The sequence below is a fragment of the Osmia lignaria genome, chromosome 5 (assembly GCF_051020975.1).
Source record: "Osmia lignaria lignaria isolate PbOS001 chromosome 5, iyOsmLign1, whole genome shotgun sequence".
NCBI lineage: Eukaryota > Metazoa > Arthropoda > Insecta > Hymenoptera > Megachilidae > Osmia > Osmia lignaria.
This window is the reverse complement of record NC_135036.1, coordinates 5310452-5328019: the sequence shown is the minus strand read 5'-3', so window position 1 is coordinate 5328019 and position 17568 is coordinate 5310452. Positions and strand designations below refer to the sequence as shown.

General features: G+C 32.5%; 1 protein-coding gene across 1 annotated transcript in view; it reads right to left on the bottom strand.

Annotated features, from left to right (window-relative positions):
• LOC117607862 (octopamine receptor beta-1R) overlaps positions 1–17568 on the bottom strand; it is a 48204-nt gene that overhangs the window by 11828 nt on the left and 18808 nt on the right. The window lies entirely within an intron of this gene.

The window sequence follows — 17568 nt, the reverse complement described above, 5'->3', positions numbered from 1 at the left end:
CGTGCGACCCAGTTTAACAAGTGGCTGCACCGTGCAAATATTCTGCGAATACCAGATACGTGCTGGTGCAGGAAATAAGCAATCAACATCTGTAGAGAACCGTAATGGTGTCTTTTTTTATATTTTAATTCACATCCTTTCTATGTTTCTGCTGCAATTATTCTTTCTCAATTTTCTCATTCCATCGATGTAATTGCAAATCGTTTATAAAAAATAAAAATTTCAAGAGTGCATTTCTGTGTTAGAACACGAAGAAGAAAAACAAATAGAGTAGTTCAAGATTGTAGACGTTGATCAGACAAGATTTGATAGAAAGTTTCCTCGAAAACAGATTTCGTCACCGACTTTTTCGTGTCCTGAAAACCTCAAAGACACCGAACGACCGAGTCTCGAATTGAACACGTCTTCAAATTCACAGCCACGATTTATTCGTAAAGCAGCAGGGAAACGAGATCCGTTCTCGAGACACTGTGACTCCTTTGGCCGTTCAGAGGAAAAAATTAAATCTGTGGCTATTCGTGAACGTCTGCGCTTTCAATTCCACTTCAAAGGATTCCGTCTACAGTATCTGGCACGATTGATGCTCCAACAAGCCGGGATCTTCCTGGAAGCACGACTTTTATTGTCAAAGCGGAAACTCATCCTATCCGTTTGATCTGTTGAAAACTTGAAGAAATTCGAGAACTAAAACCAAAATTGGGAAATGCAAAATTAAATTAATTAGATTTGTGGCACTCTCTATGGTCCGCGCTCTTGGGGCCTTCTTCATGGTCCGCCATTCGAGGGTTAAATACACAATCTCTGAATCGGATTTAAAATTAATATAATTTTTTCTTTTTACGTTCTTTATCTGCAGCCTCTGGCCATTGAATTAACCATAAATTAATATAGAAAAGCTTACATTATATTTTCTTGTTTTTTTATTAAATGTAACATCATAGTAGTCGATGAACTTTATTATAAATATCCGTTTACGTCTTTCGATTTGATTAAATAGGTAGGAAATAAAAAGAAACAAGAAATGAGAGATATAATTGAGGCAATTAGTAATTGGGGCAATCAAATGTACATTATCTTAGCGTGATAAAAGACAGACGTAAGTTTAAGTCTTACATTCTTCCCTAAACAACTTCTTCCACGCGACGAAAATAATCAAGTTCCACCGTTAAAAAGCGCTGAGTGTTTCCAGGCGTATTGAGTTTGGAAATATTGCATTCCGTTCCATCACCGTAGTCGTGTACTAAAATCGCGTAACAAATTTTGTTCCGGTTCGATATTTCCGTGCAATGTTTCCAACTAAAATTGTGGAGGAATTTTTTTTTTTTTTTTAGAGAATCAAGGAACGATAGTTCAGGCATCACTAAAAAAATCACAATATTTATTCAATTCTTTTTTTTGAATAAAACAAAAGTAAGTTAAAAATTGATAGAGGTAGATTGAATATTAATTAGCAATTTGTTAAGTAAAAATTTGATTCAAATTCCCTTTGAACCACTTAAACAGTTGGGTATTTGAAAAGAGAATAATTTCAATTTTAATTGCGAATATATGCATTGCAAATAATTTCTTCGGCGATAATTAAACCGAATTAATGGCTGAATGCATAAGTAAAATTTCTGGGGAACCGACCGGTATCCCCGTTGGACGATCTTGTTGGAAATTTACAGAATAAGGCGAATTTTCCAGCGTTATTCGAGAACGACAGCTTGAAGTGGTGTATATCGACCACTATGCCGACACAATGCATTTTTACTGAAGCATTCTCGATTATCCTATAAATGGACGGCTGGAACCTTTATATACCTTAACCTTGACTGCGACAGCAACAAAAATTAATGGTTACGAGAGTAGAAAGCGGAGAAATTTTCTTTTCTTTAATATCAAAGTTACAAGTCAATCCTGAAAATCAAATTTGTATTTATATAAATGTCAGAAGGGATCGAACTATAGAAAATTTTCAGGAATTCATGAGAAGGCAAAAGTTTTGAAAGCAATTCGATTGATATTTATGGGGCTGTACGAATCTTCGCGATTGCTAACTTTCGAAGTCAAATTAGTTAACAGGTTGAGTGGGAGTCTGAGAGTTCTAAGTAGGTAAGCCTCAGTTAGCACTTCCGGTAAGATCTCTGTGCTGAATAGATATTTCAAGTTGAACCTGTAATGCCTTAATTCCAGAGGATCCTAACTTTTGGAAGTAATTTAGAAGCACTGCGGTTCTGAATTTCAAATAAGTTGAAATAGTTGCATTAATTAAGAACAGCTTCAGCTCTTCTCTTATCTATAAAAATTATTCCAATGCTTCTCGTTGCTTTGAAATTTGCTTAAAATATAGATAAACTAATATGATTATTTGCGATAGAAAATGAAGGTAAAAAAAATAATTTAACTGGATTTGAACTGAAGTGGCTAAATTACAGATACTTTTTTATGCGGATGTAAGTTATTTCTGGAAAGAAACATTTTATAAACTCAGATACTTATTGTTAGATATTCGGAAGCTTAGAAGTTTAGAAAGTTAGGAGTTTGGAAGCATAGAAATTTTAATATTCAGAAATTGGAAAACTTAAGAATTTTTATATTTAGAAATTTGGAAGCTTGAAAATTTGAGAGATTAAGTATTTGTAAACTTGAAAATTGGAAAGTTTAGAAATTTTAATATTTAGAAATTAGAAAGCTTAGGAATTTAAAAACTTAAAAATTTTAGTATTTAGAAATTTGAAAGATTAAAAATTTGTAAACTTGAAAATTGAAAAGTTCCGAAATTTTAATATTTAGAAATTAGAAAGCCTAGGAATTTAAAAATCTAAAAATTTTAGTATTTAGAAATTTTTAAGCTTGAAAATTTAGAAGTTTTGAAATTTGCAAGCTTAGAAGTTTCTATGCTTACAAATTTTTATTCTTAGAAATTAAAAGGCTTAAGAATTTAATAACTTACAAATTTGAGAGTTCGGAAATTCTAATATTTATAAACTCGAAAGCTTGAAAATTTAGAAGTTTTGAAATTTGCAAGCTTAGAAGTTTCTATGCTTAGAAATTTTTATTTTTAGAAATTAAAATGCTTAAGAATATAATAACTTACAAATTTGAGAGTTTGGAAATTCTAATGTTTATAAACTCGAAAGCTTGAAAATTTAAAAGTTAAAAAATTTAACTGGATTTTAACCAAAGGGGTTAAATTACTAACAGAGATCCATAATGCCATCCTTTCCGTTTCATGATAATATTACAAGAAATGCAGGTTTTTCATGAATTCTATTGAATCGACGCCTCATCAGTCATCGAAACTGCCAAATGTGAATGAAACTTTTGAAAGCAGTTTGATTAATGTTCCTGACCGAAAGTTCCACTATCGCAACTACGAATCGCTCATGCTGCTTCCCCTTTTTCTTTTTCACGGGATAAAATGAAGATGGTGGGCGGTTAAGAGCGAAGCTAGGACTGAGAGTAAGTAATAATCCTTCAGATTAAGGCCGGAGCTGGATGAACGAAGTTCAATTTCAGCCGCCAGAAGATTCGACTCGATGGTTCCATCACTGGCAAGGAATAAAATTTATAAAAAAGGTGTTCACTTAATTAAACTGCAATAAACACCTGGATGTGATCTCCTTCCTAAGACCATTATTCTTCTCGAGAAAACTTAAAGAGAAAGGGAAACGTCTAATTTTCAAAAGTGATCAGGAATGATTTTAATAATATTTAAGGTGGAATTAAAAATATTTTTATTGTTTCCATCTGTAGATGCAAATTACTGAATTAAAGTATATTGATACAATGTGGGCCACGTAGGAAGGGAAGCAACTATCTTGGCCAAGTTGTCCGATACGAGGGAACATAACAATAATTTCTACGAGTCCCGTGACATTTCTGTCGATATAGTTGAGTTATCCAACGCGTTACTCATCGCTCTTGGATGTATAATGCAGTTCGCGTTATGCATACGCCAGGTGCGTTCGTAAAGAGCGTCGATTTGCGAACGCCCCCGATACGCTGGTTGAATTTTTCATTTTAGTGACTGAAAATCATCTTACTATCGGAAAATCGTTCCCTCCGAAGGAAATTGTATTTTCATTTTTCAGCTAGAATTTATGCGGCCATGTTCGTACGAACGGTGAATTTTAAACAGTTTTATTTGTAAAGGTGAAAATACTTTCTAGTCTGTGAGTTACTTTATTTTCTTATTCCAAAATTTATAATATTCCATTAAATATTATTTTCTATTGTATAATAGATGAATGGGGTTATCATTTATGGCAAATTATTAATATCTTCATTTTAAATTGATTTTTTCAAACTTTTCAAATACAAATAAAATATATAGTTTTAATTTCAAGTAAAATTATAGAAAACATTGCAAAAAGTTAGATAAGGGACAGTGTAAGATTTAGAAAATGAAAATAATACGAAATACAAAATTGAATTGAAATTGTGGCTTTCTCTATGGTCCGTCGTCTTGGGGCTCTCTCCATGGTCCGTCTTAGGGATCTCTTTATTACATATTTAAAGAATAGTCAAATGAAAAAAAACAGTGTCATCTGACTTGTGTAGGGTCAGGATGACCAGATTGCGGGAATATTATGGAATCGGGATCGGTGTCATAAATTTAAAAATGAAAAGAGGTATTCTTCTGTTCAAGTTTTAATTACCCGTCAAAAATCATATAATATTAGACATTTATATTATATAAAAAGAAAGTACTTTGATTCTCATGACCCCAATTGCTCGTGCAATTTAAAAAGTTATAAAAAGAGATCTAGGACACGATGACGTAATTAATAATTAATTTAACCATTTGAAAAAATCTTGTTAGAATTAATTTTATTTATAATTTTGACGATCGTTACGATAAACACACTACTAAAAATTGTATCATCTGTGACCTTCCAAGGTAGTCAACGTGTTAAGTCACAAAGAGACGATGCTTATACACTTGATCTAGTAGAGATAGGTAAGGTGTTAAGATGCTTCTTGAAAGTATTTGACGGGTCTTTGTTCGAAAGCCTCTATGCTTATCGAATCGGGAATGGCTGAGGCTAATTAACCTACATATCGACGAGCACCAACCATTACGTGAACTTCAACAGCTCATTATAGCCCAGGCCTGAAAAAGCTCGCGATTCCTCGAGCTCTTCACGTCGAATCGCTCTCACTGCCTCCATTATGATTCGGATGGGTCCGAGTGAGTGCTCGTTGATGATGTTTGACCCTCGAAACTCGATGAATCTTTCTCTCTTTTTTTTTTTTTTTCTTTCCCTAGCAATAGTGGAGAGCAGATTCGAGATGTTATTGTTCGAGCTTTGGAAACGAAACGATTGTATAGCACTATTGGATTTTTCTTTTTTTCATCAATGTTGTCACGAAAGGATACTGTGTTCAAAATTTTGGTTACAGTTCCTGATGGAATTTTTAAATCTTTTCGATTGAAAGGTGGGTTAATAATTTAAATTGTTCGATAGAAATTGCGAATTCAAAAGGGGAATAGGAAACCGCACCAAGGATACTGCATGTCCTTAAATTCAAGATCCTTGGGATTCGAGCTCTCTCGAGTGTCCACACGCAGTTTCCTTGGATACTGTCTAGAAGCAGTCTATCAGTTTCACGTTACTCAATTTACCATGGAAACCCACCGTAACGACCGTACGAAATTGTTGCGACAGTTTCAGCAAAGCTAAATTCCCAATAACGTCGGTGTAACTCTGTTGTTGAACCTTCGCCATTTCTCAACTACCTACTTCCTCGAAGGATATCCCGGTCGTAAGTTTGGAAAACAGAAACGTTAGACGGAACTTGAATAACCATGAGACTTTACTGTACTATCGAACACATTCACCACTTTCATTTCCTCACTGGAGAAACTTCCACACGAGTTGTTCTCTTGTTAGAGCTTATTATCAATAGTGAATAACCAATTTCATTATTCATTGAAACTGAATTGTACCTTTCATTCTAATCATATTAGGTATAATATAATCTAATATTAGCTAATATTAGATATACTATATCTAAGTAATTAAAGGTAATTTAGTATAAATTGAATGTGTATATTTATACAATCTTTCATTATTAAAAATACTATATATCAAATTCATAATATATTTAAATTAAAATTGAAATAAATTAAATTAAATTAAAATTTAATTTAGTTTCGAATTTAAATTAAATTATATTTATTCTAATATTTCATAAATTATTTATTATATTTGTTGAGTGTACGAAGGTGATGGCATTGAATAGATATTAGAATTATGTGTGTATTCAAGAGCTGGAGACACTATTATTATGAAGGAACATCTCCCCCTTCTTTTCTTGTTCAGTTCCTTTTCTACGATTTGGCGAATCGATCTATCTGAGTTTAATCGGTGAACTGATAATGTGTACGTGTAGTGATAATCAGCAGTTACAATATAGATACATATTAATAATATTAATTATTATATATTATATAAAATAACTTGAATTTCATTTTAATATTGTATTTATTTAAGATTTTGGGAGTCAGATTCAAATCCGTGAGTAAATAATCAATAAACAAATGTAGCTCACTCGGCGGACCATGGAGAGAGACCTACGGATAAGAATTCTTCCCTCTAAAATTGTTTGAATTTCTAATAAAACATGTATCACACTTCAAAAGTGAAAGAGTTAATGAATGAAAATAAGAACACTGTTTTATATACACGTTTCACATTAATCAGGGCAATGTCACAGATCGATTATTGATCGATTACCCAGGATCATCGAGAATGCAATTACTCGCGTGTAACGTCGCCGATAACAAGGACACCGGATTGACGCAACGGTTGCTAGATATATTTATCCTTTCGCTGGTTATTTTTAAATCCTTCATTCAGGCCGACTGACAATCGTTCGATTGTTCCATGCAATTGGATAACAAATATTTCATTGCTTACATTTCGCAGATAAAATTGAAATATTTCCTCAACGTATTACCATTTCCGCGCGTGTACTATTTCTTATTCGAACACATACCATTTTTATTCCTCCACTTTTTTTTAACACGTTTCCTTTGAAAGACACAGCATTGAATAAAATGTGGATCAATATTATGTGAAGCTCGCGTTGAACTCGACATAAAAACCTTGTTTCTGCTAGAACGATGAATTTTCCTGTAATAGTCAAGATCTGCAAATATTTATCGCAACATTATGGTAATTACTGTTGGCATACTCTTCATTTACATAATTCGCATAGAAATACACGTTGAGAACTTGACATTTCTTACTGTTTAAAGTATTTGAAATAAATAGTAAATAATTTCATCTTTCAATTTAAATTTTCCATTAACCCATTTTATGAAATTAACATAATATTAATGATACTTAGGATTTTCTTTTTTCCAGTTAGTTGATTGTATTCAATTTAATAATTAATATATTAACGTGCTTCACTAGCGTACATCCGGTTTCACTGCGGAGCCTAACGCGTTAATGGAGGGAATAAGTAGATTGAGTCGTTGGTCAGACTCCCTGATGCAAAGCAGTAGGTCAAACAAGTGATAATAACTACGCTTGGTCAGGCAGCTACGTTGAGATAGTCCGATGAAATAGATAGAATAAATTGATATGACGGTCGAATTCAATTCGATGTGAGAGTTGGGGAAAGGGTTTCCATAATGAGGTCATTATAAATAGCATCTCAGCCGAAAGGAGATGCAATATTTCTGCTTCCTTGGCTCGGAAATTGTACAATGAATACGACTGAAGAATTTCTATTTCAGGCTGAAATTATTCGCATATAAATAATAAAAATTAACAACTGTATTATTTAAACTTATACTAATTAGTATATAAAATAAATTTATTTATATAACAAATAGGAGATGTGATGGGACTGTTGGAAATTATTATTTCAAGTCGAATTAGTGAAATATTATTGATTAATTTATTTATTTAATGACGCATCGATTTCCAAGTTAGAATATTATTATTTTTAACAAACCTCAGTGCCTAATTTTTAAATTATTATTGTTATATTTAGGATCGTATTATTGCTATTATTTTTTTTTAAGGAAAAGAAGGCAGTTTTTATCTGAAAGGTTAAAGTATTTTGGAATTGGGACAATAGATTCTTCCAGGAAATTGAATAAAGAAATTGAGGCCACATACTTTTAATAAACAATGTGTAAAGATATTACCTCTGGCTATCCGGTATCCACCTTCGGACGTTAAAAATTGATAAAACCCAGATGCTGGGTTCCGCTGCAATGTGGGTAATATTTATGAATTGCTTTGACGGAAACGAATGATCCTGCACTTTAGAGCGCCAGAGGTGGACAACTCTGAAAGTGACACCTGTTAAATAATAATAAAAATTTCGCAGATACTCTTTTATGTGGACGTAGGTATTTCTGGATAGAAACTTCCTAGAAACGTAGATACTTAGATATTTGGAAGCTTAGAAATTTAAAAAGGTGTAAATTTGGAAGATTAAAAATTCTAATATTTAGAAATTGGGAAGCTTCCAAATTTTAATATTCAGAAATTTAGAAAACTGGAAATCATAATGAAAAGCTTAGAAATGTAAAAATGTAAAAATTTTGTAGCTTCCAAACTTTAATATTTAGAAATTTGGAAGCTTGACAATTTGAAAATTTAGGAATTAAAAAGCTTAAGAAATTGAGAGCTTAGAAATTTTAATATTTAACAATTTGGAAGTTTGACAATTTGAAAATTTAGAAATTTGAGAGCTTAGGAATTAGAAAGCTTAAGAATTTAAAAACTTAGAAAATTGAGAGCTTAGAAATTTTAATATTTAGAAAATTGGAGGCTTAGAAATTTTTATATTTAGAATTCAGCAAACTTAGAAATTTAAAAACTGAAAATTTTCGTAGCCTAAAAATGTTAATATTCAAAAATTCAGAAACTCGAAAATTTAAAAGTCTAGAAACTATTATGATTAAAATCTTAAAATTTTTTGAAATTTAGAAACATGCTATTTAATGATTTCAGTTGTTAATAATGTAACGCCGCAGAAATATTATTGACAGCAGACTGAGAATAGAAACGCAGAGATTTGATGAAATTATCAGATAAAAAGCGGTAAATATTATATCGTTGAAAAAGTCGCGTCAAGATTGATAGAAGGAATGAAATTCCGTAATGTCATAGTGATATATGACAGTGGCAGCAAGCTGCGAGCAGGAAAAACGTCGTTGATAGATAGAAATGACAGTGAAGAGAAAAAAGTGATGTCACGGTGATAGATAAGAACAGTGGGAAAAAGAAGATAAGAGATGGAGTAAGAGAAAATACGAATGTGGTCACACTTTTATTTTATTCTTTCGTGTTCAAGTTACATTAACCCAGTTACATATTTTTCCAAAGGCATTAATATTTCAATGAATTTTATTTGTTAACTAAAGAATATTAATCAATTTTAAGTTCTTGGAAAATGAATAAATGCAGATAATTCTCTATTGATCGAAACCTGATTCAGCTGGTAAAAAGAAGATTGATAGTATGCATTTCCGGAAACAGAAGACTCAAGGCAGACAATAAAAATGCAAATTTTCCAAGAATTTGTATTTTAAAGTACTGATGGGAATTTTACTTATCTTTGCTGAATCAAATTCTTCTCGTTGCTTCGTATCGATATTCCCTTTCTATAACATCGCGTTATTGACTGTAGCTTCATTTACATATCCAAACAACCGTCAGGAATTCAATACGACGTCTGTTCGATTGTGAGATATAGATAAACTGCCGATAGGTGATTGGTTGAAAAAAGAATGATGGGAAAGAGTGATGGTCTAATTAAGGCAGATATTTAACGAAAAAATTTCAAACAAGTGTCAAATTAATCATCTCGTAATTATTCTTCGTTTGAATTTAAATTGCTTCAAAGGTATCTATGAAAGAAATAATTGTTAAAAAATGTTTAATATCTTTCTCATCTCTTTTTAATTGTTCTTCAACTAAAATTATTAAAAATTGAAAAATCATATTAGAGGAGAGATATTTTAATTATTACATTTTATAGAAATAATTGTTGACAAATTTTCAACATCTTTTTTATCTCTTTTCAATTATTCTCCAAATGAAATTGTTAAAAATTGAAAAAATCATATTAAAGGAGAAATATTTTATTATTGCATTTTACACATAGATAGAAAATTAATAATTTACAAAATAATTGAATACCTTTTAAAGAAATTTTGATAAAAACCAATGTCGTAAATTATTTCAATTCGTGATCCTTCGTTCTCATCATCTTGAACACTCATTATCACGAGAAAAAAATTCAATTCGGTCATCATTATCGAATGATCCATCAATACCACTCTTCTCGCCATACCGTACTTATCGTTCTGTCAATACGAGATCTGGCATCAAATTCAAAATTCAAAATTGATTCGTTGAAAGAACGACCTAGCCTCCAACGTGATTGATTTTCAAATATTTCTTGAAAAATGTCCTTAATTATTATGGGTGTGCAGGTACCCAATTTTCAAGTCGGCTAATGAAAATTAGTAATTTCCCAGACATTCTCGAATAGAATTCTATAAGATATAGAAAGGAGGTCGTGAAATTGCAATAGTCATAGCTTCTATAAAATAAGATATCATCAAAGATGGCATCGAGATTCCTGGAAAAGGAAATCCGTAAGGATAGGTGAGGCAATTTAGGGTCCGAAGGAGTAAGCAAGGCGGTGACACGATCTCATTTACAAAGTCAAGGGGCAGACGAATTCCAATTTTCATTCGAGGGTTCATGAATCACAGTGAGGAATGGGTGGGCCAGTGTCTGCGCCTGAAATCTGCGGCCACGGCTAGGGTTCCACGATTAATGGTGACCCGTCAGCCGAAAGATTACGTAACAACTTCATCATGGATTGCGCCTCGAAAGAAGGCACTCCTTCTATTATTAGCCAAATGCAACGTTTCTAACAATTTTGAATAATCAAGAATTCTTCGAGATTTTAATTGCCCATCTTACAATTAGATGGGTTACATTTGGAATATGGAACGGTTTTCAATTATTTTATTTGTTATTAATGAAATAATGTATAACATTTCTAACAAGGTTCTAATTTCTTTATAATTAATTTTCAATATTTAACACTAGAACTACCAATGGTTGATGCACACTTATTTTAAAGTTGAAAATTTTATTATTTTTATATTTACCTGTTTTAGGTACCTGTTTCTTTTTTTGATCCAATTGGAGGAGGAGATCTAATTCTTTATCAGCATTTATTTTGATTTTTTGAACACCACTAAATATATAAAGAATGAAATATAATTAAATATATACAGCCAGCATGCATTTCAATAAAAATATCTTGATCCAATTTATAAATAAAAATAAGAACTAGTGTTAACATTTTTCTGTTATTACATTCTCTTTTATTTATTATTATAAATAAAATAATTTTCAAATTATTTTAAAATACAAACGCTTTGAAATGGGCAAAGATAATCAACTGTAATAAAATTAAAATATATCACCATAGAAGGTTTTAATTTAAACATTCGAATGGTACAGGATGGTACTAAAACATTGAAAGCAACATTTTTTTCCACCGTCCATTTCCATCCCCTATTCCTGATGGATTATGTTTTACGATGAATAAATTAACTTCGAACGTAGCCATCGTTGGACAGAAATAAATATTCTTTGCGCCAGGAGGCAATAACCACCCACGGGAATCCTATAACGGATACGATGAGCCCATTAGCTGTTCCTGTTGCATATCCTCCGTATCACGTAATTACGTTTACGAGAACGGAAATGGTTAGCTGGCTCGAAAACAAAGTTTCACCGAAAATATGCCCGGGAAACGTTGTTACAAACGACCGGCTTAGAATTCTGAAGTTAATTAGTGTCTATTCAAAGAGTAATTGCCTGTTACGACGGTGACGAAGAATTCATTACGAATTCGTTAGCGATCCCACTGTCACGGCTGTTTAATTATTTTCCGAAGATGTTACGAGAATTCCACGGTGAATTGTTAAGAGAATAAACTGGACAGTAAAATTTCATTAAGTACCTGAAATTTTCAAAGGAAAATAATGGCAATTAATAAATCTGGACCCTAAAGCTAAAGTGCCCAAATTTTCAAAACATATAAAAGAATAAAATTTATCATTTTCAAACGAAGAAGTTTCATATATTGAAAGAATAATTTTTAAAGGAACAGCGTAAAATGTTAAAAATGAAAATAATATGAAATACGATATTAAATTAAAATTGGGGTTCTCTCCATGGTCCCCCATTCAAGGATTAAATTACACTTTTCAAATTCTCCAGGAAAGCAAATAAAAGGTGCACAAGCTTTGTAATTTTGAAACCATTAGAAAAATAAAGAATAAAGAATGTATTATTTTATTGTTTAACACTAGAACTATCAAAGGGGTAAAAATGACTGGTTTCCAATTTCTTATTTTAAGTTATAAATTTCATCGAGGTATTTATATTGAAATGTATACTGTTCCTATCATTCAATGGAATAACTTTCTAAAGGGAGTTTATGACAATTCTTCGACAAAAGGCTATTTTTGTTTAAAATTATTTTAACCTGACACTAGACTTCAGGGTGCTTGGCTTTGAAAATTTTTATAAATCAATATGAAGAGCCCTTTAGATTGTTTAGCTCGAAACAAGATATGGAATTAATATTATATTATAAACTAAACGACTTAGAATAAAATAATTTTTATCATTAGGAAGAGCAAAAAATTTGACACTAGAAACATATAAAATATTATTTGTTTTAAAAAAGTAGAAATACACTCTGGCTCTGAGGTCCAAATATTGAAAAATTGAATTAAATCTACAAATTATATATTGGATTGAAATAATATAGACGTTGGAATGTGAAGAATTATTTATTTATAATTTAAATAATGAAAATTCAGTGAAAATTCATTGTTTCTTAGGGAAAATTCAATGGTGACGTGTTTTCGGTTTCAAAGGGGAGCACAAAACGTGTCAGCCATGGGAACCGGTCTGGAAAATTGCTCTTTCTTTCGGCAGCGAGAGAGCACGAGCCCCGAGGATTCGTGTTAACGCCAACCGCGGTCTCATTGTTTTCCCAACAGTTTTCCGAGCGTCAATGCGTTCCCAGCGAACGTGGAAAATCTCGTCTCGAGTGTAACGTAATCGAGTTGCGAAGAATATATTCCATGGCGTTTGGTAGACGCTTCGAGTAAAAACGGATTTTCTTGTAGTAAGAGTTAGATAAACTTGCACAGTTTTTCTTTGAAGCCTCTGTTTTTCTTTCGGTAGAAAGAAACTCAAACAGTTTGCTCCATGATTGTTTTAAATTAAATTGAAATGTCGAATCAGCAGTGAAAACTTAGTAATATCGCCATTTATCGTCATTCTTAATATCGCCATTATTATGTACGATATTAGAATTTTGGAATTTCAGAATTTTAGAATTTTAGAATTTTAGAATTTTAGAATTTTAGAATTTTAGAATTTTAGAATTTTAGAATTTTAGAATTTTAGAATTTTAGAATATTAGAATTTTGGAACTTTGGAATATTGAAATTTTGGAACTTCAGAAACATAGAATGGTGAAAGGGTTATTTTAGTGAAATTTTGCAAAATGTTTGAAAAATGATAGTTGATAAAAAATATTTCAGCCAAAATTATCATTTCCTTAACATCTTCATCTATTTACTGTTAAATGCAGCAGAAGGATCGTCAAAACGATATAAATTGTTCCATAACTTGATAAGAGAAATTTTCCACGAAAAATAAACAAGACATTATGTATTTCCATGCATAAGGATGCAGATACCAGATATTTCGGCTGAAGGGCCACGGGATATAATACCGAGGCAGGAATCTAGAAAATCGAGTCGCTCATCCATATGGAACCGACTCGGCTCGATGTTTTATTCTAGGGGATGAAACCCGACAGGAGCAGCCCCGAAGGATTTCTTTGTCGTCCCAGCTTCATTCACTCACCGTGGAACAACTGTAAATATGCTGACGGCACTCGTATTCAACGTAACTCAGCTACCGAGTATCCTGGTTACTTTCATTCCATGCTTCTGCCGGGATTTGCCAGGATTTACAACGACTCTAATCATGCATCTCCCTTTGAGACACCTGACATCCTGTGACATTAGAAATCAACGTTTTTGGTGTTCAGTGGTACCGAGAGAAAAGCACTTTTAAATTACAATTCAATTTCTTTATTTTTAAATAATTTAAGTATTTAAAAATTGCTTCTTTTTTTATACTTTCTCACTTTGGAAAATAAAATTCTTATCCTCAGAGAAAATGGGGATACTCCACCCCCATAAGGTTTCCACGGTTTCCCGAGTTTCAGAATTAAAATTAAAGATAAAAATATAAATTTATTCGAATAAAAAATTTGCAGAACTGTAAAAGCTCCTAAATTGAAAAAATTCAAATTACATTTCATGATTAATAATATAATAACGTCGTAGTATAGTGGAAGCATGAATTGCTTCTAGCTTTTATGGTGCCCCACAAGGGATTTGAATAAAAACGAAAATTAACCAGAAATTTCGTATGCAAGTTTCCGAGACGTGTTTCACGTTCCGAGATGGGAAAGTTAATTTGCAACAGGAACATCCACGCCGAAACGAGACACGATCTACAGTGTCGACGCTCAGAAAGCGCCGAAAATAGATCTGACAGGGAGGAAAAGCTGACATAGACTCCCAGCAAAAGGTATAAATCCGGCATTAAGCCCGAAGACGCGTCACGGCTGCTTGAAAGCATTCCGAAATACGAAACACCAGAGAAAATGTGGCCCTTAAATATGGATAGGACCGAGGAATTGTGGAACCGGCTTGAGAAATGAAAGAAACGTCTCCGTCGCGCTCACGATAAGTGCTTTTCCATTGTGTTTCATCGATCCTCTATCCGCAATGCGCATATATTTCTTTGTTTTTTGCTCTTTATGGACCGTCTGTGACCCGTTTCGTTATTGCGACACAACATCATCATTATTATCCCTTATCTTCCTATTATACGATAATTTTACTCTTCACCTTACACCTTACTCACAGTATCATGCAGAATATTCAAGGGTGTCTAAAAATTTAGGGGAAGATGGAGTAAGATGGATATCTCAAACGAAAATAAGTATAACTATTTTATTTTTTATTTAAAGAAACAATAGCTAATATGTAATTCTTAAATAGAATGGTTCCATGTGCTGGGAGAATGATTTTTAAAAAATTAGGGTGGCTCTCCCAAACACTTGGAGAGCCAAATTTCAATAAACAGAAATTTCAATTCCAAATGTGGCTCTCTCCATGGTCCGCCACCCACACTACGTGTGCCAAAATTGACGTCCCAAACAAAACTTACCTTTGTTAAAACTGTATAAAAATGGTATAACAATAAAAAAAGAAGCAAACAAAAAATATTCGCCATCTTACCCATTTACAACTATACTAACTCATTTACCAGGTTTCAAAATTCATATCAAAAATACAGTAGTCAAAGAAGTGTCAATTATTTTAATAGCAAGGTAGAAGAAATTTATCGTTATTAATATTTTCTACCATTTTTATATTTTTTAGATTTTGATCAACGATTTTCCCTGGCTGCTATTCCCTTTTTCCTCGGATAATAGGGAAAAAAATGTTCGCAAATATTTCACTGAAACATCCAAAGGAGATAAAAGTTTCTAGATCCAGAATTCTCTGCACCACTTTAACGCGTCACTTTAGAGCCATCAAGTAGAGGAAGAAAATGTTCCGCAGATTCTCTACTTGACAAAGTTCACCGTTTCCACGCTAAAGAATCGCTTTCTAGGTAAATGATAGCCACTAGTTGTTGGCTCTATTGAGAACATGTATCTTGTTATTATGACACAGGTCATAATGATTGTCAACCGAGAAGGGTTGCACTTAAAAAAAGAAGATTTCATATAAGACTGACATGAATGTCCCCTGTGGTGTTTTTTTATGAAGATTCAAGCCTAACGAAAAATGCTGAACTGTTGTATCTTCAAACGCTCTTAAAACTTGGAAATTTAGTAATCGTTTCGACGTCGATCCTTCTTGATGAAAAGTCGGAAAATTAGAAAAGCTTTCTTTTTTGCTCCTTGCAAGCTTTTCATAGGTTCGTTTCGTTTGGGAAGGCAATCCCAAGAGAAATTCATCAAGTATTAATTTTTTTTCAAGATAATAGGGTGGAAGAAACGACGAAAGAAATATATTAAATAGGAAATTTGAACGATTACAGTATTAATAATTATAGCAGAAGTGGAAAAAATTATTTCTAATTTAATATAAAGGTGGAGAAAATGACAAGGTACTTTGGAATATTTTTTATTCAATAATCTCTGTTCAGGGATATGTTAGCTAAAATTCAATTACCATACAATCAGGTACGACTGCTGATGAGACTTTCCAAAGTAATAACGAGATCGACGAAATTCATGAAAGTTAAATAGAGACAGAGTGTGTCTGAAAAGGGAAACGAGACGATTTTCATCGCGTCAGCCGATTACGCGAAGCCGATCAAAGCTTTTATTTTTCCATTACGCTGACAGCAGTTAAATTACGTGCTCTAAAATTTGCCTACATCTTCGAGTGAACATCAAAGCGAGGCGATCGAACAGGCCTCTGCTTTTAAGCTTGATTCCTTTATAAAAGCTCGATGAAAGTCGTCTTCTTGCATACGAGCAGGACAAGAAAAAGCGTCGAGATAATATTTCAAAAGAAAAGTGATTTGAATTGAATATAACATATTGATACTTTGTAATTCCACTTATTTGATTTATAATCGTTTTATTTGCTACTTTTAGTAAACGATATAATTTTCATTTTTTTTTATGTTATTCGAGTGAAAATGAACAGCAAAGTTATTAATAGACGTTTAATTGAATGGCAACGTAAGTCTCGGTCACGTTTGAGCCAGAAATAACCCAAACAAACAGCACCGGGAAACCTTACAGAAAGCGAAACAGTCTGAAAACGTTCAATGAAGGCTTAACGTTCGCCAAGATTGTAGTGAAACCTTAAAAAAAGCTTTCTAACTTGATCCTATGTCGAAGGTTTCAACTCACATTTCGTTTCCAATCTGAAAAGTATCGAGCGATCGATACCTTTTTTCAAAATTACTGAGAGTAGTGGAGATGCCTGACCAAGCGTTTACCTATTCTACTTGACTCAATGATCAAGAACCTTTCTCATTTCAAGATTACCCCTTGTATTTCATTTCTATTCCACTTGAATTTAATTTCCTTAAAAAGCAGCGAGCAATAGATACCACTTTCATAATTACGACAGGTATTGAACTGGTCTGATCAAGTGTTTACTTGTACTACTTAATTCCATAACGAATAACCTTTCTTGTTCGAACGTATCTCCAAGATTTCCATTTATATTTCATTTCCATTCTACTGATATTTAATTTTTTTTAAACTGCAAAAGTATATATCATTTTCATAATTATACCAGGCATTGAATATGTCTAACCAGTTTACCTATTCTACTTAACCCCATAACTAACACTCTTCTTTGTTTGAACTTATCTTCAAGATTTCCAGTTATATTTCACTTCTATCTTGCTTATATTCAATTTCTTTTTCAAATATCATTTTCATAATTAC